The 24,778-nt window shown below is 38.7% G+C and overlaps 1 pseudogene; it reads right to left on the reverse strand.

Annotated features, from left to right (window-relative positions):
* LOC104527901 (short transient receptor potential channel 4 pseudogene) overlaps positions 1-24,515 on the reverse strand; it is a 32,550-nt pseudogene extending 8,035 nt beyond the window's left edge.
* Between the last annotated feature and the right edge of the window lie 263 nt (positions 24,516-24,778).

Here is a 24,778-nt window from a genome sequence, read left to right on the forward strand (position 1 = left end):
GGGAAAAGCAATTAAAGAACCCCTGTAAGCATCTACAGAGCTAATACAATATGAACTTGCTTCTGTTATTGGATCTCTGTTTTTATACACCTAACTAACTGGTGTATTTCCACGCATATCAAACAAAAAGTAAGACTACATTTGGGACAGAATAACCCTCTGCAACAGTACAGGCTGAAATTCACTGTCTAGGGAGAAGTTTTGCAGAAAAGACCTGGGGACACTGGTAAGCAACAAGCTGAATGTGACTCGGCCCATGCAGTGCCAAAGTATAGCCTGGGCCACAGTAGCTAAATTATGTACTGCATGTCAAGGAAGGTGATAATTTTCCCGTCTTTGGCACTTGTGAGACTACATCTGGAGTTCTGTGTCCTGTTTTGGGTCCTGCACTACAACAGAGACATGGGCAAACTGAAGAGAGTGCTACAGGGGACTTCAAAGAGGTTATGAGACTGGATCCCATGATGTACAGGGAGAAAAGAAGGGAATTGGATGTGCTCAGCCTCAAAAAGAGAAGAACCATGGTGGTGACTTGCTTACAGTCTTACACAACTGAAAGGAAGGTCATGGACAGAGGCAGGCTTTTCTCAAGAGCACAATGAAAGGATGAGGATGCTTACAAGCTGCATTAAGAGAAATTCTGGTTTGATCTACGGAAAATGTTCTTCCCTACAAGAGTAGTTAAACACTGGCACAGGTTGTCCAGGGAAGATGCAGAATCTCCATCCTTGTAAATATTCAAACCCTGGCTGGGCAAGTTCCTTAGCAACCTGATTTAATTTCAGTGCTAGCCCAGTTTTGAGCAGGAGGTTGGACCAGATGATTTTGAGAGATATCTTTCAACCAAGTATTTTTTATGATCCCACATAGTTACTGCATTAAGCCAAGTCGTGTTTTCTGAGGCAACAAAATCCTTAGTAAGAGCCATAGTAATTGTGTTTACAGGTTTGAATTTATTTATTTATGTTTTAATTACTTTTTTAGGAATATAAATTGTTACTAAGATCTTTTTCACCATTGGTTATTCCCTTTGAAAAGACACAGAGCCTGTCTCTCTCATATCACTGAACTATATAATTGCCAATCAATATATAAAACCATTTTAACTGTTCCAAACATTTGTGCTATAATAATCTGTGCATCACGTGAAGGGAAAAAGATATAATAGTCAAAATATTTGCTTAGGTCTCTGTCACTTCAATCCTGTTATTCCCAAGGCAGTCTTCAGATACCTCTGACATCAAATTTGCTGTCTGCACCAAAAGCTTCTACAAAATAAATTAGCTGATAAGATAATAGAAATAGTGGCCCATCATCCTCCCAGTATTCATTCTAACCTTGAATAAATTGAGACTATAAACACATTTTCTTCATAATTTCAAAAGTCCAAGTTTATTTTAGGAGACCAAAATCAACATATGTTCTAAGCAACTTCATATATTGTGGTGGTTTGGGTGGATTCACCCTTTTGGCTTGCACCTTGCAGCCAAACACAGTCTGCTTTCTCACCCTCCCCTGCCTTGCCCAGGGAGTAGGGGAGAGAATTGGAAGGAAAAGGGCAAGGAAACTCACAGGTTGAGATAAAAACTATTTACTAATTAAAATAAAATTATAATGATAACAAGAGAAATAACAGCATATACAAGTGAGTGATGCACAGTGCAATTGCTCACCACCCACTGACTGATGCCCAACCTGTGCCAGCCAGTGATTCCAGAGCAGAGACAGAACTGAAACCAAAACCCTGGAAGAGTGAGCCTGAGCGATCCCTGAGAGAATACCCCCGTCTTCCGGTCAACCCGGGTTAATACACTGACATGACGTGATATGGTATGGATTATCTCACTGGCTCATCCAAATGCCAGTTTGGGGTTTGCTATTCACTGCACTTCTCCCTCCCATTCCTATGCAGCTGTGGACCAGCCAAACACGGTGGCCTTGAGCTACAGGAGCAACTAATTTCATTAGTACTTTTATCAACATTCCTCTAATAACAAGTCTTGCACTGAAACTAAAACACAGCTATTCTAACTACTAAGAAGTAAATTAACTCTATCCTAGCAAAACCAGGACATATATTAACACAGGTAGAAATAACATGCACTGCTCATAGCATACAGTTCATGTAAATCATGCTATCGGCTCAAGTTGATTTGGAAACAAATAGCCACTTGTATAAAAAATAGTCTGTTTTCAGTCCCAAGGGCTGTAAAAGAAAACAAACAAACAAACAAACAAAACAACAACAAAAAAACCCAAACCATCTCTGAACCAGTCAGCAATTGCCAGTAGAATGTTTCTTACATCCAAGCTGGTTTTGTGTCCTATATTGGTAAGGCTTCTAAGCATTAACTGGTCAGCCAGGTGGGGTTAGGATTTAAGTTCATTACAATCCCACTATATGACAGAATCAGTGAGTTTCCTCACATCCAGCTCATTGTACCATTTTGTCTACTTTTTGTAGCTGCCACTTTGCCAGACGGAAAAGTTACAAATTAATAAACTAACCTTTCAAAATTCATGAGGGAGCTGGAAATATGTTGAAAGCAACTGAAACACAGAACACAGTGTGAGTTTAATTGGAGAAAAAATAGCTGGGAAAAACTCTGAGTGAGCAAAGGGTAGGAAAGGGACTAAGAAAGCTAGGTTCTTCTCTGGGCATTGCTTGCTCACCTGAGAGTTTCTATAGGCACTACTGGAGACCACCCTGCTCCTCGTTTCTACAGTTTCCTGCAGAGGTGAAAACAAGGTAGAGAGACTTTCTTACCTTCATTTTCCCTTTCTGAACATATTTTCAGATTTGAGCAGGGTATTGAGCTATTTGGAAAAAACTTGATTAAATTTTTTTTGTTTTCCTTCTTTTCTCCACTTTCAGGCTCACTGCCTGTGTCTGTGAAGAGAAACCTTCTTGGAGCAGTGATATTCTGCCACATTATTTGATCTTTCTATAAAAACAATGGTGATCATCTTGCATTAGCAATGGGCAAATTTAGGTTTCACTCTGTTCACTTAGCTTTACAAGGTGATATCCTGCATCCTGATATGAAAAATGCGTATGAGCACAACTGTTCTTGACTCCAAGCTTATGCTGTTCTAGCCAAGTGATAAGAGAGCCAACAATGGAGTCATTTTGAACTCCAAGGTTTTCCACTTTCTTTATAACTGGCTGTTTATTATGTGAAGCTTGTGTGGAATTGAAGATGCCAAAGTTCCCCAAAATCAGCATGAATTCAGCTTTTGGAAAGCATAACATTCATTTGAAGGCTGACTGTATACAGAATTAGAGGGATGAGGGAAAAATAAAAACACAGACTGATTACAAAGGCATTCAAACTAAATGAAGTAATAAACTGCATATTTTCTCTTGAAAGTTCTCTAATAACATGTTGTAGGGAGGTCTGGCTTTGTAGTTTCATTAATACTTAGGAACAGAATGTATATAGTCATTCAATATGCTTTTCTTTCTCTTCAAATACTTTAATGGTTTTCATCTTTAAGTTCCTCTTGTTTAACTTGGCTGTGTTTTTACCTAAGAATGTTACAGTCTGAGAAATCAGATTAATCACCCAGTTCCTTTATAAAGACTAAGCTGAAATGACACGTCTTTGGCACTGATGCTCAGCAAGCATTATACTGAGACCATCTGCAGGAGAAATGCATGTGAGTCTGTAGCAGATACATCAATTATATCAGTCAAGTGTGGCCTTCAGATATGATGTTTCTCAATTTGTTCATTATCTGTGCAATTCACCTTTCTTCCTAGTTTTTCCTTAAATAAGTTCAGAGGAACTGCTCTTGAATGGCCAGTTGACAGCCACCATGTGCAGCTTCTGCAGTTTAAACACAGAACATGAATCTTGGAAAGAATTGCAGAGAATATAACTGCTTGCTCAAAAGCCTTGCTTTCCACAAGCTCTTTTACACGTAAGAATAGGCTGTGGTTGAAGAAAATGACCTTCTTTTGTGAATAGACCTAAGAAATGCTGTGCTTTCCCATAATGGGAAGATACCTACAACAGTTGCTAATGAAACTCTGTGTACCCAGCATCTGCCAGCCTAGAGAAATAATGACAGTCCTTGAGTACTTTCCCCTTATAAAGCTCTGCTATTTGTGGCAAAACATTAGAGTTTGGTATCTCAAATGAAAACCTGGAGATACTCTCATTGTTCTTGTACAGAGAGATGTCTGAACACTGCCTGTTTCTTTCACGGTGAAGAACCAGAGAGATGAAGGAACCAACAAAGTGTTTTACTTGATTATGCATCACTTTTAGGAATGTTCAGGCTACACCTACACAGAAGAAATCAAACAGTGACTAAGATGATTGGGTTCCAATCATCCCCACTACCTATTTGCTCTTGCCTCATTCCAGTTTTGACCTCTTTAGCCATCTATGCAAGGCAAATCTGCAACTTGCTGTAGCCTGTTTGCATACAAATCCCTTAGTATCACTCAGTCTTAAAGTCAGGCTGTGGTCTGCTTTCATTTAGCTGTATAGTCAATGTCTCAAAGACCAGTTCCTTGCACAATGCTTACAACATACATTTCTGTGTTACACCAGTGTTTCTAAAATTCATTGCATGCTCCTAGAAACTGGAAAACTCAGGAAGTATTTTTGTTATCCAACTTCCATAGCTATTTCTTATGGAGATGGAGTAGGACACATTGGTTAATAGTTCCAGGTAAAGGAATATATTTCATTTTAAAATGTGGAAGAAAATGACCATTTGAAAAAAGCTAGAGGTGAAAGAGGCATTCAGTCCCTGAAGGTTTGAGGCTACATTCTTCCTTGACAAATCACAGACAATTTGTTCACTGACAAGAGAAATACACTCCACAGGCTGTTGCCACTGCCTGTATGACATGTGTGCCCTAGCTTCTGCTCCAGCAAGTCAGAAAGAGTACATTCCTCAGAAAGAGCTGCTCTTTAATCCTTGTGAAAGATAGCTCACTGGTACGCTGAAGGAATATTCCGCTTCCTTTGTACTCTTCTGTGATGCTAAGCAGATGTATTCTGATCATAAGCATGAAATCACAATTCCCTAAACTGAAATGTATTTGAGAATCAGACATACATTATGATTAAGAATAAAGAAACTTATTGTATACTGAGAGATAAGTGAATACAGATAAAAAATCCCAAGCAAATCTAAAATCACTGAAGTTTCAGTGTGATGTGCAATTTAAATTTAGATTGCACATGTAACTTTCCCATTCCTGCACGTATGCATAACATACAGCCTTTAATGAAATCAGCCAGTTGGAGAACTTCTGCCTTGATCCACAGGCAGGCTGGGTGATGCCTCCTAAGCTAGAGTCATGTTCAGTATCTATTTTTCCCCACAGTATCCAGCCTGCAGCTGTAAAAGTCTCATGTTATTACCATCAAATACTGTAATCAGGGAAGCAAGTCCTCTTCTCTACCAAACAACCTTCTCAAATTTACTCCTGAAATATCCCCTTGCTAAGTCGATGCTGGTGTGACCCTTGCTCCTCTCTATTCCTTACCATTGCCTGCTCTGTGCCAGCCAGCTCCAACCCCGATCCCAACTCCAGCCTCCATCAACACAACAAAATTGTGAATCCTTCAGCATCCAAACACTTCAGTGAGAGGCAGAGAGGATGGCAGCCAAAACAATCCATACTTGTTAACTAAACTGTAATGTCAACTAAATTACACTGTAATTGTGCAGGGAAACAGAGGCAGCACTCTTAAGTTTTAGCTGTGAGCTCCTTTAGTCCTTCAGAAAGATAATCCAGTATCAGGGGGTTTTTCTATTGGGAATTTTAGAAACTCCAATAAAGGATCTGACACACAAAGCCCTTAATTCTCTGACCTTGACAGCTCACAAAGGCAAAAACTCACCTCCTCTTTTGCAAAGAAGACTTCATGGTAGATATATCTCACCACTGCTTCAGGGAACTGTTTTTCTTTTTCTGAAGTACTGAACTTGCTGGGTCTCTTACAAAACCCATCTTTTCCATGGAAATTGAGGGAGGATAGAAGCCAAAGGATGCAAGGCTGAGAGAATAATATTTACGTCTGTATTGTCAGAATATTTATATTGTCAGTGTGATGACTATAGACAATTTACATTAATTGCGTTTGTGAAGGAAAGGAAGCAGAAAGGAATGGAATTTCTTTGCCTTAATTTTCTTTTTGAAAATTACAGGAAAATAATTTTGACCTAAATGTTTTGAGGTTGTATCATCATATTTGTTGAAAAATTGGTAGAGGAAGAATAACTTAAAAATGCTAAGTAGTCTGTTGTTTGATTTTTTTGTTGTTGTTTTTACTACTTTTACTTTTAATACTACATATTCGTGTTTCTTTCCTGGGGGTGGGGTGGGGGCAGGGGCAAATCTGTAAACAGAACAGTTTCATATTCTATTTTCTCACATAATAAGTAATTTTATACTGTTTTCCTTCTGCAATAATGTGAAAAATCATATTGCCTGGTTATTTCAAACTCATTTCACTATACATAAAGATAAATATACCTAGAATACTGCTACAATATTAATAACAGCAATATTCTTTCTGTATTCTTAAAAGGTGTTAAGAAGATACAAAAATGCTTCCCTCTTATGCTTTCAGATGAAATGCCAGGGCATATACTAGCAGACACATATGAGAAAGACTAACATGGCCAGATTTCTTAATACCACAGAAGAGAGAGGTAAGTATCTGTCATCCCCTGTACACTTGATGACAGCTTCACAGAAACACCCAAACATACTGGCTACAATGCATATGGCTCCCCACTTCCTGTCATCAGATCATAGGATAATTTAGGCTAAAGGGGACCCCAGGAGGTCTCCTGTCCAATCTCCTTCTCAAACCAGGTTCACCAGACTGGGTTGCTTAGGGCTTTACCCAGTTAAGTCTTGAAAATCTCCAAGGATGAAGACAGCACACCCTGACTGGGAAACCTGTTCCACTGCCTGACTGTCCTCATGGGGAAAGCTTTTTTTTTCCTTTGTATGCAGTCAGAACTTTTCTTCTTGCAACAGATGCCCATTTTTTATTGTCCTTTCACCATGAACCACTGTGAAAAGCCTGGTTCCATATCCTCAATGATCTCCCTGTAGTCACTGGAAGGTGATGTTGGTTCCCCCTGAAAAGCTATCTCTTCTCCAGGCTGCTGGTCCCTTGGTTCCTCCTCAGAAGGCAAGTGCTCCAGCCCCCACAGTTTCAGTGGCTTTCCACTGAACTTGCTCCAGTTTATTGATGTATCTTTTGTATTGAGGGACCCGAAGCTGGATGCAGTATCAAGATGTGATTAAATGAGTGCTGATTGGAGGGGGACAATCACTTATCTCAATACACTAGTTATGTACCTATTAACACAGCCCAGGTTATTGTTAGCCTTCTTTGCTGCTGCCCCTTGTTCAGCTGCAGGTGCTCACACCTCCAGCACCTTTTCTGCATTGCTGTCAGGCCCCCGGCTCTGTCATTCCAGGGGCTTCTTCCTTCCCAGGTTCAGGATTTTGCATTTCTCATTTTTTAATTTCATTAGGCTCCTGTCAGCCTGTTCCTCCGTCTTGTCTTGGTCTCTCTAAAAGGCATCCCTGCCTGAAGCATTTCAAATGGTCTCTCTCACTTGCTGTCATCTGCAAACTTTTCAAGAGTGGATCATCTCCTGGTCACTGATAAATCTGGACCAGTACAGAATCCTTGCACCATTGCAAAGGTTTTACTTGTCTTCAGGAAGAGTATGACCCATTAACCACAACTCTCTGAGCTTGACCATCCTACCATTTTTTTAACCTATCTTGTTCTTCCATCCAGACTGTTAATGTTTTAACTTGAATACAGCAATATTAATTTTTAATGAATACAGCAATATGGTGACAAATGGTCTTGAAAGCCTTGCTAAATTCAAGGTAAATGACATCTCTTTGGCCGCAAATTTAGTAAGTAACCAACTGGTGTTTCTGTGGTCAGGTATGTATACTCTAAGTGAAAAAGTTGCAACAGAAAAGCAAGCCAACTTCAAACCAATATAGTCTTGACGAGGTTTTGTTTAACCATCATTTATACACTGTAATTTGCAATGATTATACCTGGAAAGATCTGTCACTGAAAACAAAAAGTGCTGCTACTCCCAGACTACTTTTGCCAAGGTTTAGTATAGAGCAAAGAGCAATTTTTCACAGCCAGGTTAGGACCACCTAACCTTAATTTACAGTAATGAAAATGATGACCTCTCTTCATTCAAGTGTGATAATGCTACTCACCTTTAATGTGATTTGACTAATGTATTTGCACTGTGAATAGGGCCACATGCAGTGAAAGAAAATATTTTTTTTTTTTCCAGTGCACATAAAAGCTTTGTCTTTTGTTTCAGAATTTTGGCTGATTTTGAGTTAGCTCCCTACAGGTTTCCAGCTTTGGAAATAATGATGAGGAAATGGCTCAACACAAGTGGAGTCTTGCAGGCTGTCATAGCTCTAACAACATTTATCTCTTGCAAAACTTTCTGTCTAATCTTGAGAATCTTCATGTAAAATTGTGGATTTTTCCTTCAGACCAAACCTCTGAAATGCAGTTTTGCATGATGTTTACTTCTACAGGCAAAATCTGAAAACATTATGAAAAAAAAAAACAACAACCCAAACCAAAGAAACCAAACCAAAAAATGTAAATCTCTGTATGTTGGTGAAATAAAGTCCCAGAAGGTTATGATGGGGGTTCCCAAACACTTGATTTTGCTAAGAGGAAGGTGCCACCTGTGCAAACAGTTCAAGTCCTGTAAAACTATCTTCCAAGGACACATTGCCAGCTCCTCTGTAAGGTGAATACATGGCTAATGGTGGTCAAAGAGAAGCTATGTTCAATGAAAAATGAAGAGCAGGTTCAAGAACATTAGTTCTTGATGTTAGTCCAGTGAATTCTAAGGCTTGCATATTTCTGTTCAAATTGTTGGCTACTAATCTGTGTGTAGCTCAGGTCTGGAAACATTGAACTGCTTACAAAGACCTGATCTGAGACTGTTTGACCATTTCTATAACCCAAACATGACCTGTCCAGACTGCATGAGTGAGGCCTTGTTGCTAAAGCAAGACAGACTTTTAATATAGAATCACAGAATGGTTTGGGTTGGAAGGGACCTTAAAGATTATCTGTTTAGGCTTTTCCCCGCCAACGAACTCTAGAGTGACTCTAAGCCCACTCAGTCTAAATATGCACAGTGTATAAACAACATAGGTAAGTCTCTGTGGCAAACTTAGTTTCTCTCTGAACTTACCCGCTAAGGTAGACCCTTAGATCATACAATACATTAGAAGGGAAGCTATATCTTAGACTGCCAAAGTAATTCCAGTAAACAGCCTCAAGGTTCATCTGTCCCAGTTTAAGGGGTTTTCCAGTTCTCAGAATGACCAAATATCAAGACTTTAAAAAATTATCTTATGCCCACTGTCACCAACCTTCCAGAAATTACATGCTATTCTTCTTAAAGAATTTTACCTTCTTTTTATCCTGTATAACACACCTAGTTATCACGTCTCCTCTGCAGTAAGTGTAAGTAACATAGGTGGTGACAAAAATGATTTTGTTCTTAGACATCCTGAGTTGCTGCCTAGAGATGTCTGTTTTCCCATTGCCTATGAAGGTACCCAAGGTGAGACTGCTGACATAGCTTCCTTAGCTAAATACCTGAGGCTATGTGGAATGAGTCAGGGACTCATAGGCACAAACACACTGCAGGAACAGCTATTTCTAAATTGAGATGGCAGAAAAAAAAAAAAAATCCAAGCCTTGAACTGATTTTATTAATAATGTGTCAAACCTTTTTTTACCTTCTGTTACACTTTTAGCTTATCTTAATGTCAAACACTGTGCAACTGAGTCATGTCTTTTTGTGAACCATAACAGGGCTGCTAATGAAGCCCTTAAGGTTAGCTATTTAGAAAAACCTCTAATTTAAATGACTGCATTACCCTGGTAATTAAATATTATTATCTTTTCTGCACAGCAGGCAGAGTAAAACATTTCATTTTCCTTTTCATCCATCTAAAAAAATGAGACAGATACCGTACTTGGGCAAGAAAGCACAGACATGTTGCACTTTGTGGACCTTCAGCAATTTCTACTTGCTGAAGATCTGCATTGCTCTTTCTCTCCCAAGACCTTCATATTTTTACAACATTTTTCAGGAATGAAATACATTTAAAGCATAAAAGACATGATTTGATGTAATAAAGAATATGGCAGATGATGTTCAGCTCTGGCTTTGTTTCTTCTTATTCATACACGTTAACCTTTGGCTTTCCCCTTTTCTTCAAAACATTCTGTAAAATCCTTTCTCATAAAGGCCTTGCTTGTCTGCAAGTTCTCACCAATGACTGAGAGGATTCTCATCCTAGCAAAAGAGTTTTCACTTTTTAAAATTCTTTCCTCAAAATGTCTTATTTTTGCAAAGCTTCTCAACAACTATTTCTTTAGCCTTTGCCTCACTAAAACTTTGTATCTTTCATTAGAGAAGTATCTGATATTAATACAACAATGGAAACAGTAAATATCAAATTAGAATGGCAGGACCTGAATTAGAGCAGAAAGATTGAAAAAAAGAATAGAACACCTTATTTGGAGATTCCACAGAGATTACAGAATTCAAGCCAAGAATGAAACAAAAAACTGAGTGGAAATACTGATGGATTCATTGTGTCACGGGAGAACAGGGATGAAGCAAAGAAATACAGCAACTTAAGTACTTGGCACTGTCAAGATGCTATTCAATCCCATGTGCAGAGGACAGGGAAATCTGCCCCTCCAGAATGGACTCATAGTTGTATGGAACTGATCAAGAATAGTGATAAGTCACTGGTCGTAAAGAAAGGAAGCAGTCCTTAAATCACACAGCTGTGTGACTTGTGTTCTCCAAGAAACACTGCCAGTTGCCACTGTATACAGTATTGAGGGGCAAGTGACAATACAAAATGCCAGTTGGCATTTTCCTTCCTTTGCTGTCACTAGTAGATGACATTATTGCAGATAAACTCTGAATATTGCAGAACTGGACATCCAAGGGGAAATACATTCAATTATAACTTTCACTATACAAAAAGTGGTTTAAGACAGTCATCAGGACCTCTCTTCACCAGTCAATGGGAAGAAAAGGCAGCTCCAAAGGGCAAATAATCTCATTTTAGATTAGATGCACAGAATAATATTCTACAAGTGCCTATTCCTCTCCAGGACTATCACAGACTAGGGATCCAGTTTGAGGTTGAAACACCTAAATTTAGGCACATGTAAGTAGTGTGCATTACTTAACTAAGTTCCTATCATCAGTGAGTATCTACTTAATACAGTCAGTGGATCCTAGGGAGAAATTTACCTTACAACTAGAGATGCAATTCATTTACGTACATACAGACATCCAGTGCTATTTCACATGTCCTAAAGTATTCTGGCCTCTTGTTCCTGGTCTGGAAGGGCACACATCCCCTGTAGGTATTCTGTCGTATCTACCAGCTCTGTTTATTCATCTCAGATAGCTTAGGTTACCCCAAATAACCTGTTATTACACAGGTAACACAATTACCTGTGCTTAGGAAACTAAATTAACTCTAGTTCCTGTTCAGATGAATCATGCTCTAGGACCCATTGACTGTAACAGGAGCCTGCACACCTAGTTCACCTGTAAACACCAGGCAGACCTTAAAGAGGTTTCAATTCCTACATCTCTCTGCAAGGAGAATTTCTTAATAGTTTTGTGTGAACATTTTGGTTTTTTGCTGTTTTGTTTTTTGTTTTTTTTTTTTCAGTATGAAAAATACTCTAGAACATCAAATGCCAACAATTAAACTTGAGAGCTATATAACTTCCACAGACATATGCTCCTGTTTGCCATACTCAACACCTCTCTTCACTTTTCTATTTTAACTCCTGGAGTTGTAAAATTGAGGAAGTTTTATCCTCTAGTCAAAAATTTGAGTAAAGATCTGATGTCTCTGGAAGCACAAGATTGAGTTCATACAAGAGTTTGTTTTTCTCATAAATCTTTTGTTTGATAATGGGTGTATATATTGATGGAGGCAACAGATGAAGAAACCCTTTACTATTTTAATCTTGACAGCTAAAGCCTACAGCAAAAACAAGGGGTAAGGAGGGAAGAGAAGAATGTGGACATCTGGTGGAGCTAAGAGGAGGTAGATTAAATGAACCAGTAGTCAGGCCTAAAACAAGTTTGCTTTGGCTGTCTTGTTTTATTGTTCAATAAATGTTTATCTTGATGGAGGGAGTCCTGCCAAGCAGTGGAAAAATGCATGCTGTAACAGCATGCAGAAGTTTCATCCAGTGTGTTCAAATGCGCCTGGCTGAAGCAGTCACTCTATCTTAGCCCAATTGCACCTTGCACAGGAATGGAAAGGTTAGATCTTGGAGACGAGGACAGACGGCTTCGTGTAAGAGCCTCCTACAAGATATATGAGAGAGAAGGCATTGCTTAAGAGTGTCCTAGGAGCTAAGAAACAGAAAAAAACCAGAAGGGAGTTAAATTCTCCTCTATGAGTTAGATGCCTGTATGAGCTCTTCATGCCACAAGGACAGTTATTAGAACTGAAACAATACAAATTATCTAAAGCACTTGGGCTTTGCAAAACGACTTGCAGTGAGGAGAGCAGCATAGCTGCTTGCGCAGCTATGGCAGAAGATGTGGGGAGCATGAAGGAGGAGCTTCACAAGGGAGGGGGTGGCAGCAGCCAGGAATGGCTGATGGAGGCCATGGGAGGAATGGAGGCAGCCAGAAGATGCAAATCTCACCAGATCTTAGTCTGGGGCTCATCACCCAATAAAACTAACTAAGCTGAGCTCTGGGCAAAGTGCTCTTGCTGTGGTGGGAGGAAGAGCAGCCAGATCCCCAGCAAGTATATGGAGGGAGGAAAGAGGGCTCTAAAATTCCCATAGTTATAGGTTTACATTAAAAATTAAATCCTGTGCACTACCTTATTTATTCACTTTGTAAAAGATTTTTTTTTTCCTCTAAATTTTGTTTGTTAGACAAATGTTTTGTATTTGTAAGTAGAAAAAATTAGCTCATGGTGCTAAATCTACCCCAGGTTTGCAGGGAAGCTTGTAGATGCATTAGTAGTGACTCCTTCAAACCAAAAGCCAACTTCTGCTGCAGCCAGCATCATCCTAACAGAAGGGCTGTGCAATGCTGGTTAGGGATATGCATTACTGGTTGCTCCTGCTTGAGGCAGACACTCCAGTAACATTTCATCTAAGGAAGATGCAAAAAAGGAATTGAAATGAGAGATTTCCACTGTACTTCATTAATAGCAAGTCTCCTCCTCTCTGAGATAATTATGTCTAGCAAGCGTTCAAAGTAAAAAGAGGTTTGTGTCAGTTAACGAATAGTTTAACTAGAACTGCGATGAGAGGGTTGCAACTTGTGTGCAGCATATAGCATTCAAAGGTTACTGATGCCTTCTGAGACATCATTAGAAAGTTAGTGCCGAGAATCATTTCCCCTGAGGTGGACTCTGAGCCTTCAGAATCTGAAATCTCTGTTACCACAGGGTAGAAATTGCAATTGACACAAAAAGTTGCCTAACTTGCATCTACGTTCTCAATGCCTAGTGAAGTAATCCTTCTAATTGAAGTGCCCTGTTTCCTTACCCAGCCAAGGGAGCAGAGACATGTCTCTGGAGTTAACTTAGATCTGTCTTATCTTGAGCAGACAGGATCTCCCTCTGTGCATACCTCTGTCTTTTGACTGTATAAGAGATTTGGTCACATACTTTAGGATTGCTTCACCACACATTTAAACACTGTATTAAGCAGATGTGCTCCCACTCTGTGATTAAAGAACATTTTTTCCTAGCAGTAATAAGTACAGCTTCCACAGGGTCACCAACACTTCATTCAGTTCTAAGGTAATAGATAACCAATTACAATAAGACTTGAAGTATGTGTAGCAGATAAGACGCATAATTTATGCTATTTAACAATCTGTGGAGTCTTCATCTATAAACACAGAGACTTTTACATGATTTATAAAGCAAACATATGATCTGTTTTAGAGTACCTGGCTCTTTCCTGGAAAAATGTTTATGAAACTTCTTGAATACTATGACTGAGAGTCTGCAGAAATGGGTCTTTTGGAGACATGGACCCAAACGTGCATACATCACTCCTCTCAGTTATGGGGTTCATAGACTAAACATATCTTCCTTTGGTGTTAAAAATGTCCAAATATTATCAGAGTCCATTTTTTTTGTGGTGTTTTGTTACTTTTTACATGGAGGCTTCTGACTACACGTTTCCAGTCTTGACAAATATTCACATACACAGTGCACGTGGCTGCTGTGTTGCTGTTTATCTTTCAGGTGCAGGGTTTTTTTCAAACACAGGGTAATTCTTAAATGTTGTGTTTCCAAACTCATTCCTACTTGCAGAGTCAATAATTTAGGTTTTTGCATCTGAAAGAATTTTAATGAGAAATACATTAAAATGGCTACTAAAATTACTCAAAATCAATCTGTCTTTCCAAAGGAAAATCCTCCTCTCTGAGACAGTCACAAAGCTTGTTTTAGACTCTTAAATTGTACTGCTGCCAAAGGAGCTCAACAGAAATTTTCAGCATTTCCAGACATATTTTATACTCCATAACTGAATAAAAAGCCAACGTTCCTAACAGAATGGCAGTTTAAACATTAAAGAACAACACTAAGAACATGGCAACTTCTAATTTCAGCACTTTAATATATATTATTTTCTCTAGGCATTGCTGAGATATTCAGTTTTGATAAGGAATAATTTTTCCTTTCTATCATATTTATATGGCTTTTTATAATAATATGATATGGATGATATAAGGTATAAGCATTTTGTTGTCAAAAATGTTAAAGTCCAAGTTAAGCAAGAAGAAGCTGCAGTCAAACAAAATTCTTTACTGTACTGAAATTAAGTTTTTAGACATTGCCACAAAATGACAGATTTTAAATGATTTGACATGTTTTCATTGAAAATTTCACTGAATTTGTGACACTATTGTGAAACATTTCCATTTCACTGAGGCTGTATTTTGCATAAAAAACTAGTGAAGAACTGATGGTTGCTTTTTTAAAAGTTCTCTTTTGAGCAGGAGCAAACAGATGGCTTTTATTATCAGTAACAAACAACTTTTTTTTATCCTGGAGCATAATTTTCCTAGAAAACAAGAATTGATCTACGAAATGTGAATATCGTATTATTGTATTTAAGATTTAATTAACCAATTAATAATTTAGTGATATTGCTCATATCAGCGATCTTTGGTGTGTGTTTTATGGGAACACACAGTCTATGTTAAAACCAGTTGATCCATGAGGTGTGTTTCCTGTGTGGGGGAGTCCTATCACACTTGTCTGCCTGCAAGTAAGTGAGCAAGCTAGTCTGAAGCTGATTTCACAGAATCACAGAACGGTTGAGGTTGGAAGGCACCTCCCAAGGTCATCTAGTCCAACCACCCTGCTCAACCAGGAACTCCTAGAGCACATGAACCAGGATTTTGTCCAGACGGTTTTTAATATCTCCAGGGAGGGAGATTCCACAACCTCTCTGGGCAGCCTGTTCCAGTGCTCAGGTACCCTCACAGTAAAAAAGGTCTTCCTTATGTTCAGGTGGAACTTCCTACGCTGCAGTTTATGCCTATTGCCTCTCATCCTATTGTTGGGTGCCAATGAGAAGAGTCTGGCCTTGTCCTCTAGACATTCTCCCTTTAGATATTTATAAACATTAATCAGATCCCCTCTGAGTTGTCTTTTCTCCAGGCTGAACAGGCCCAGCTCCTTCAGCCTTTCCTCATATGAAAGATGCTCCAGTCCTTTAACCATCTTAGTTGCCCTTTGCTGACATGCTCCAGGAGTTCCATGTCCTTCCTGTACTGGGGAGCCCAGAACTGGACACAACAGTCCAGGTGGGGCCTCACCAGGGCTGAGTAGAGGCAGAGGAGAAACTCTCTTGACCTGCTGGCACTGCTCTTCCTAATACAACCCAGGATAATTTTGGTCTTCCTGGCCACAGAGCACACTGCTGGCTCATATTTAACTTGTCCATCAGGACTCCCAGGTCCTTCTCCACAGGGCTGCTTTCCAGGAGATCAGCCCCCAACCTGTACTGGTGCATGGGGTTATTCCTTCCCATATGCAGGACCCTGCACTTTCCCTCGTTGAACCTCATGAGGTTCCTCTCTGCCCATCCTCTAGCCTGTCGAGGTCCCTCTGAATGGCAGTGCAGCCGTCTGGCGTATCCGACACTCCTCCCAGTTCAGTATCATCAGCAATTCGCTGAGGAGGCACTCTGTTCCTTCAGCTAAGTCACTGATGAATAGGTTGAACAACACTGGACCCAATATTGACCCCAAATTTATATACTTCCCTGGAATATTTTCCATGAAATTCTTATTAATAAAGCCTCTACCCTTTTTAAATCTAAATGTCTTTAACTGTGTTAAATTGTTAAAACCTTCTCCATCTTTCAACATTTCCCTGCTTCTTTGCCAGTTCAGGTTCTGCAGGTGGTAACAACTCAGCAAACCAGGGCCTGCCCCTGGGAAGTGGGAACTGTTAGAAGATCAACTAGAAGCATTTAGCAGAGTTTTAGTAGTTACAAAGATGAATTTTTGGTACATATCAATTATTCACCTCTACAGAAATGTACTGAAAGGAGAAGTGAAAATTTAGAAATTGTTCTAAGTTTTAAATCAAGCCTTTAAAAAGTTAATTCAGGATCAGGAAAAATGTCCTTCCTGAATGTATCTTTAGCAAATTTAGTTCTTGCTTCTTTATCTACCTCAACGTGATATATAATCATGCATGGATGCTAGATAAACTATGTATTTACTTTATTTTTTAAAAATAAAGTCAGAAAAAAGCTTATTAAAATGTTTTCAGAGTATTAAACTGAAATGTGCAGATTTTAACCCACTTTACATCCTGCTAATATCAAGTATTCCAAATTTTCCAACGATCTTGTACTTACAGAGGAAGTGAAAGATGATCAGAGTAAACTAAGAATGGAGAAGACAAAGAAAAACCAAAAACATCTAGTCTTTAGTAATTTTAAAAGTGAAAGTTAAGAAATTAAGAGCTATATACTTAAAAATTGTTTCCTCTGTGCTGATATCAGAATGCCTAATAACAACACAAAAAGAGACAGTAGTGCCAATAATTATAACCTCATCCTGCTACTATGTTTGAGCTTATACAGCTATAGCTTAAATGACATGCACCAGTTAGTATGCAGCAAGATGAGACAGAGATGAATTACTAGTATAAGTATTTAAATGGCACTAATTAAACTCACCATGAAACCAGAGGATATTGATTCTGTCTATTAATACCCTCTCCCTCCTTTATTTCACATATATGGGAAAATTAGCAAGCATTTTAGTAAGCGTTTTTTCACATATGTGCAGATATATGCATAATAACTAAACAAAACCAAAGCTAAAACAAAGCCAACTGAAGAGTGAGAGAACCTGGGGTTTTCCTGTGGTCTCTATTAAAAACTCTCAATATATAAGAGACAGAACATTCATTTTGCAATTAGTAGCAAAAATGACTGTCTACTAATTATTATAGACTGCTACTATTCTCTGCTACTTAATTGCCTTTTGCACCAGGGTTTTGCTTGAACCCAGAATGCCATATTATTATTACAGGTAGAATAACTTTTGCTCGTGAATCATATAGAGAATAGAAGATTTCCCTTCAAAGTCCTTGAATGAAGCTGCAGTTGAGTCAGGCAACATTTTTATTTGGTTAAGGAAAATAGGAAACTATTTCCCATTGCTCATTGTGTGCTCAGAATCTACCACAATGAAACTGTGAGTGACAGCTTTCATAAAACCAAACTCTCCTTTAGTTGTGATAATATTATATAGGAGATAATTCGAAAATTACATGTTTGTGTCTAATGCAGAGTGGCTGCATGACTTTGGGGAATCTCCGTTGCCTGATGCTAGTTGTAGCTCAGGCAACAGGAAGTGTCAGAAACAGGCATCATAAGCACCAGCAGTGTGTCTTTTCTTACAATCAAATGGCATCAGTGGTGTAAAATTAACAGAAAAAAGGTGATACCTTGGCTATTCTGTCCCATGTGCTATGCTAAAAAAGCCTTGTGAGTAAGCACACAAAACACATGCAGTTGCTCTCTGGTTCTGCCACCTAACTCAGAAGAGATATTTTCCACAGTGTTGACAGATATTCTGCAGTGCAAACATGAAACTATAAATCTCTTTCTATCTCATTAGTTATTAATGGAAGAAGATAGATGGTTTTATCAGGGAAGTTTCTTCCTTACTAATACATAGTAGGTTCCCTCTGACATGACTCCATGGACTGAGAATTGATACCACTGAGATGCCTTTTGACAGTACATGAATGAGATGATCACGGTAGTATGGCAAGTGTAAAAGGAATGGAAATGCAGAAGATAAGCACCTTTCACCGTGGAGAATCTCAAATCCAACTGGTATAAACTTCTTGGTTTTGTGGAGGTCTACTTCAGGGACAATCTGGTGACCATGAACAATGCAGACAGCTCTGAGAAAGAATGTGCTTTCTTCATTTCCATAGATTATAATGCAGAAGTAGTACCAGTGGCTTGGAGACCACTACACCAAGCACTGCTTAATCATTGATTTTAAGAGCCTTCCTCTGTTCATTACAAGGTATTTCTAGACCTACATTTGATCAAACACTGTTAGAGCTCGTCAACAACTCCCAGTCTTTTGATTATCTTTTCTCATGGTTGTCCATTTTCCTTTCTTTATACAATGAAAATTCTTCACCATTCACATGTCTGCTTCTCCTACAAGTACCCCCAAACTGCTGCTCCACCCAATCTTGTGTCTTTGAAATTAAACCAAGTTATAGTATAAAAAGCCTACTCCAGTCCTTTACAAGGTTTAGTTCTAATGTGTTTCATACTGTCTTGCTTATTAACACCAAAAAGAATTACTGTTACTAATTTATGGTGTTATAAGTAATCTTTAACTCACAAGCAATTAATTGTAAGAACAATGTAAAAGGACATGTGTTCCTATTTTACTTGGCCTCATTCTTTACTATTTTGTTACTTTTAGCTGCGATTTCTGGACTTAGACTGGATGTTCTGAACCACCAGACCTGATTGTTTTTCATGGAGCTCTGACTTCAGCCCCAATATAGCATTATGTCATTCAGTAATAGTGTGAACACAGGTTGAGATGTTAGGGATGGGTGGTAAGATAAGAAGAGAAGACAATATATTCTTATCTGTTTTGGTGTTTTGTTGGGGGGTTTGGGGTTAGTTTTTTGTTGTTGTTGTTGTTGTTATTATTATATTGTGGGATAGCAGGAAAGTTAAGAGAAAGAAAGACAATGAATAGACCAGATAGCATCAAAACCCCACAAATCCATGTTTGCTCCTGTCATAGCAGAAAACTCTTTGGTGGAGCCAGTTATTTTTAAACAGGTTAAATCCAAAATAATATACTAATGGGTTAGTTAAAATCCAGCCCACACTTTTTTCCTTCTGTTTTTTAAGTAAGAGTTATAAGTTGCCTCTGCTGCTTGCCATCAAGCTTACTTTGGATAGTTGTAATGTAAGGGTATATGAAATATGAGAGCACCTGGTTCATGGAATTATCTGGTTAAGGATTAATTAGCAAACAGAAATAGAAAACAACAAGAAAAGTGATAAATTCAACACAGAACCTGGGGTATCAGAGAGACAATGACAAAGATCAAGACTCTTTAGCCACTGATGAATGGACCATTAAAGGACCGGCTGCAACTGCCTTGAGGAGGGTCAACCTCAACTTTGTAACTGATCATAAGGAGGGGAGAACATAATTATCATGAGTATTATGGGACATTTGAGGAGGTCCATCGGACTAATGGGAAATTCAAAGTTATTATGGGATATCAGAGGGGTCTTGTGGGATTATGTAAAATTTATTATGGGATGTTTAGAGGAAGGGTAAAAGTTGGAGAACGATCAGGGAGTAGCAAGCATGGCAAAATAGAGAACAGAAGGCAACCAAGGGGCTGGTCTTGTGTAAGCAGGGCCGGTCAGCACGCCTGTGCCTGGGACAAAGACCCTGGGGTCTCCAGGTGCTCCTGGCTGAGCTTTAGTGGCCAGGCTAAAAGAATTACCAGATCCTGGAGGCTGCTGGATTCAGTGGTTCCTGTAACATCCTTAATACACGAAATAGAAAGATCTATTTTCCTCATGATCCATATGCACCAGGCCTGCCAGAATCCAAGCATTTTTTATGTCTGAGGTAAGCTTCTTGACCTTGGAGCTGTACCTATCTGACTACTGTTGCAATAAACAGAAATAAACCAACTGATTAGTTACAATGACTTCAGCATCTGGTAGGGAATAGATTTAGGAACACAGAAAAAGAATCTAATAAAACTTGATTTTACTTCAGGGAGACTCAAATGGTAGGGATAGTGGGAAATATTTATAGAAATGAAAAATTAATGTAAAATATAAAAAAAATCCACTGATTTAGAATTGTTGCACTAAATCAGTATTGCTTTAATAATTGCTGTTACGAAGAACCAATAAAGTGCAATCAGCTGTATTACTGCAATTAGGCATGGGAATCGGATGCAACTATAAAAACCATTTTGCCCTATAGATGTCTCTCACTGACTCTATCTCAGATTAAGAAAATTCAAGCTCTGTATTTAGGTTTGGGGAAAAAAAAAAAAAAGGTCAGAATTTTAGTTCAATTCATGAATCCTTTGGAAAACAGAAGTCCAAGCTAGAATTTCTTAATTGACTGGAGGACAGGATTGACGTTTCAAGAAATAGAAATAGTAGTTAAGAAAAGTCTGGAATAGTACCATCTGAAAATAATTCACAAAAGCAGTGAACATGTTGCCTAAAGTATCATACTATCAAGCTTAAAACTATGCAATACATTTCCTGAAGGAAAAAAAAATGCTTATTAGAAGGCTTATGAAGTCAGAGACCAATTGGGATATTTTTCCAGCAGTACTTCAGTAGGTCCCTACCTTCATGATAACTTCTTAGCAATACTAAATTGTATTGCCAATGGACAACAGAATCCTATGTTATTGTTCCTGCAAACCTTTCTCATACATTTAATATATTAATGCTTTTACTATTATATTTTGCAGAACAGGGATTTAGCAGTGATAGACAGACTAGTTTAATATAACACAGAAGTTTCTTAAGTGTTTTCCATGTTTTATATGAACAAGAAACATTTAATTATTAATGGTATTTGTCTTGCCTATACACTTTCACAGCTCAGCTGATTTTGGATGTACAGGTTCCAAATGAGATGATAAAACACATTCTGACATGATGATGAGCAGAGATCAAGTGAAGTTTTGGAAATATCAGAGGAACTGTCTTCCTAACTCATTTTTCTGTCTTGATTATTCTGCTTTTGTATGCACATAAGAACTTGAGTATTTTTAAAAGAAATGCAGACATCATCTGATTCCAACTGAATCTATGTCAGTGAAACAAACTCATTAATTTTTAACTGTCATGGAAACCAACACCCAGCTATCTCCATTTTTGATTCTTTACAAAAAAGAATCCAAATGTCAAAATTTTGGCGAGTCATGCATTGCTATTAATCTTTCATTTCAGTATCTACTTATAACAGCTATTTTCTGAAGAAACCTCTCTATAGAGGTATCTGTAGTATTTTACAGGTGGTTAAATCTATAGTCTCCTTTTTCTGTCAAACACAATTAAAGCTAATTTGAAGTATATTGTGTATATTTCTCATCCTATTACTGAAGAACTCTTCAGAGCACAACTACTGAAGACTATGTCTATTCAGGTGCAAAAATTAAAAAAAGGTTTCTTTGGATCTGTGCTATAATTAAACATTTTAAATTCTGACACTATCAAACTACAATGGCTACTCAAATTCATCTAATTAAAAATATATAAAAAAAGAAGAGACCCTGTAGAACAAAATAGATAAACAGTTTCTTCATTTAAAAGGATGTTTTTCAGGTTATTATCTATCACATTGCTACTACTAAAAATGCTTAAATATTCTCCAGCACACTCACCTCTTTTTGACGGTACTTAATTGCCAGTTTCAATCTTGCAAGATCATTACCACTTTGTTCTTCTATCAAGCTATTATCGTCTCTGTAATTAAGAATAATTTCCAATTCCCTGGAACTTCGTGTCTGATCCAGGAGATCTTTTGCAAATTGCTTGCATTGCCGTGACAGTTCCTCATACTCTGACTTAAATTCATTTTCAACTTTACTCAGTTCCTGCAGCTCCCAGCTCAGTTGAAAAGCAGTAAGGAAAGGATCCTCACTGGACAAAGCAATCAACGACGGGCTCGCCAGAGCCTTGTAGATATTGAGTCTGGATCGAGAGTGGCGGAGGCTGTCCACATCTGAACTCGAAACACATTCGACACAGTTACAGCGGACCTCATGTGGCCTGGGCACGGAGACACCTTTCTGCACAAGGAGCTTTATGATTTCATAATTGTTGGTGTGGGCAGCCAGAATAATGGGTGTGATATCTGGCGTAAATTCTGAAAACTGCTTGTCCAGAAGCACTGGTGGCACCTGTGAAAAAAGGCAAAAACCCTTATAGGCTTCTTCATTGAACAAGAGCTATAGAAAATTAAGCTACAAATAGTTTACCAGGTAGTATACTTCCTGATGGATCTTTGCTTCTGTCCAGAATTGAAGGAAACACTTTAAACATAACAATTCAATTAGCTAAGATAGCCTCTTCCAAGTTATTAAATCGCTATAAACCGGGAGCAATTTTTCATAAAACCTGTTTGTACATAAACAGCCCATGGGCAGTGATTTGGTAGAGCAAATTATTAGATAAGCAAGGAAGAGTCAGACACAAACGCTCCTGTCGGGTCCCTTGAAGAGCCAGCTCTGAGCAAGATGGAAATGCTTTATTGTCTCTCGATGGTTAATCTCATTTTTATAAGGAAAACAGAATCATGGGGGCATAATTGTGATTCTCTGATGGAAGCAGTGAACGGGACACAGACAAGGTAAGAATTATAAAATAAAATGGGCAAGTAAATGAGAAAGGGTATGTTTTCTTGAAGAGAAGGTTGGAAATATAACTGTGTAGAGTAACAAAGATACCTGCTGCAAAAAGCTTAATGTCTTAAGGCTCAATTCTACATCCACATGCCCAAAAAAGCACTCTCTCTTTATAGAAAAAAGGGAGAGCTGGTAGCCCAGGCCCCAAGAGAAAACACTAGAAGAGAATTTGCAAAGCCTCCTCTGGTGTGCATGTCTGTATTTTCAGTCTTCTGATGTGTTTCTATATTTTATCAGAAGACTATAATGTCTTTCATTTTAGGCTTGGTTCCTTATTTTACAATACCAGACTCTAAAGTCTTTTCCAGATCAAGACAGCTCATTAAACTTGTATGATGATGCCATATAAGTGTAATTAACCAATATAAATTTAAAAAATGGTGTTGGCAGCATCCCTTATGGACTGCTTTTGGTCCACAGCTCAATAATCAAGTGCAAACTCAGTCCACACCAGTGAGGTGTTTTGAGTGATGCTCCTTTAGGAGGAAGAAAAAGGGAAAACATTTAACTAAAAGTTATCTGAAGGCTAGAGAAATAGATGGCTGCTGGAGGGAGGAAAAGATGTTTCATAGAAGTCTTATGACAGCAGAATGACCTTGTTGCTGGGTGGAAAAAACACAAATAGCTAAGAAAAGTTAACAGGAAACAGGTAAAGTATGTGAGAACAGTGTAAGAATGAGTTGAAAAAAGCTATATTTAGACCCTTGGGAGGGAAAGAAGTGGAGCAAAAAATTAAATGCACAGAATCAGTGGAAAAGAAAACTAGAATGAAATTAAGCTTAAAAGAAATGGTAGTCTGTGGATCCAAATCCATAAATAAAATGTATAGATCATGGGATTTTTTCTCCCTTTCTAATGAAGACACTGTATTTTGTACATTTTTTGGCTGTTCTTCATGTAAAACAACTCATGTTTGTTCAATGGGACTGCGTCCATGCATAAGAGCTGCTATGTGTGTGGGCTGTAAAACAGTGGCCTGAAGCACTAATTAGCCAAATAAGAGAATTACTTTGGGAGGTGGCCACTTATTCATGTAAAATGGGGTAGGAAAGTCAAGACTGGAGATCCAGCATTCAGGATTGTAATCACATGTCCCTAGGGAAACAATCCCTGACTGGCCATAGAGTATTTCTGACCTCAAGAAGCTGTGCTGTATTCTGAGAAGGTATATGGAGTTAAGAGATGGAAATCCCTTTTCTCCCTCCCCACACACTCAAACATGCACGCTTGGCTTGGTACTGGGTACGGCTGGCGTGCAGTCCGCTCTAGAGCAGGCCTTTGGGATGCCTGAGCTAGCCCACCCACCCTGACGACCCCACGCAGAGGGAGCAGCTGTGCTCATAGTGCTCCTCGCAGGCTTACGGGAGATGTTTACAACCAGGGGTTGTGAGCTGAGCAGCTCCTGAGCAAGTTCTCTTTTGCTTTGCTCTTCTTTATTCTGAGGTATAAACAAAAGTGTGAGATGTGTACAGGTATATAGAGAAATATGGGTTTAAAATTACTCATGAGGTAAGGAACTCTGCTGAGAATATCCTGAATGTATGTATGGCTGGGAGGGGACATCTGGGCACAAGAACAAGCCAAAGGTCTGTGCTTTGTGATTAGTCTCAGCTGCAGTCAGGATAAGAAACACAACCTGGGCACATGCCTTCTCAGAGGACTCTCTGGCTATGTCCACACTATTCTGTCAGGTCTCCTGCA

The sequence above is a fragment of the Antrostomus carolinensis genome, unplaced genomic scaffold (assembly GCF_000700745.2).
Source record: "Antrostomus carolinensis isolate BGI_N321 unplaced genomic scaffold, ASM70074v2 scaffold13617, whole genome shotgun sequence".
In the NCBI taxonomy this organism is placed as follows: domain Eukaryota; kingdom Metazoa; phylum Chordata; class Aves; order Caprimulgiformes; family Caprimulgidae; genus Antrostomus; species Antrostomus carolinensis.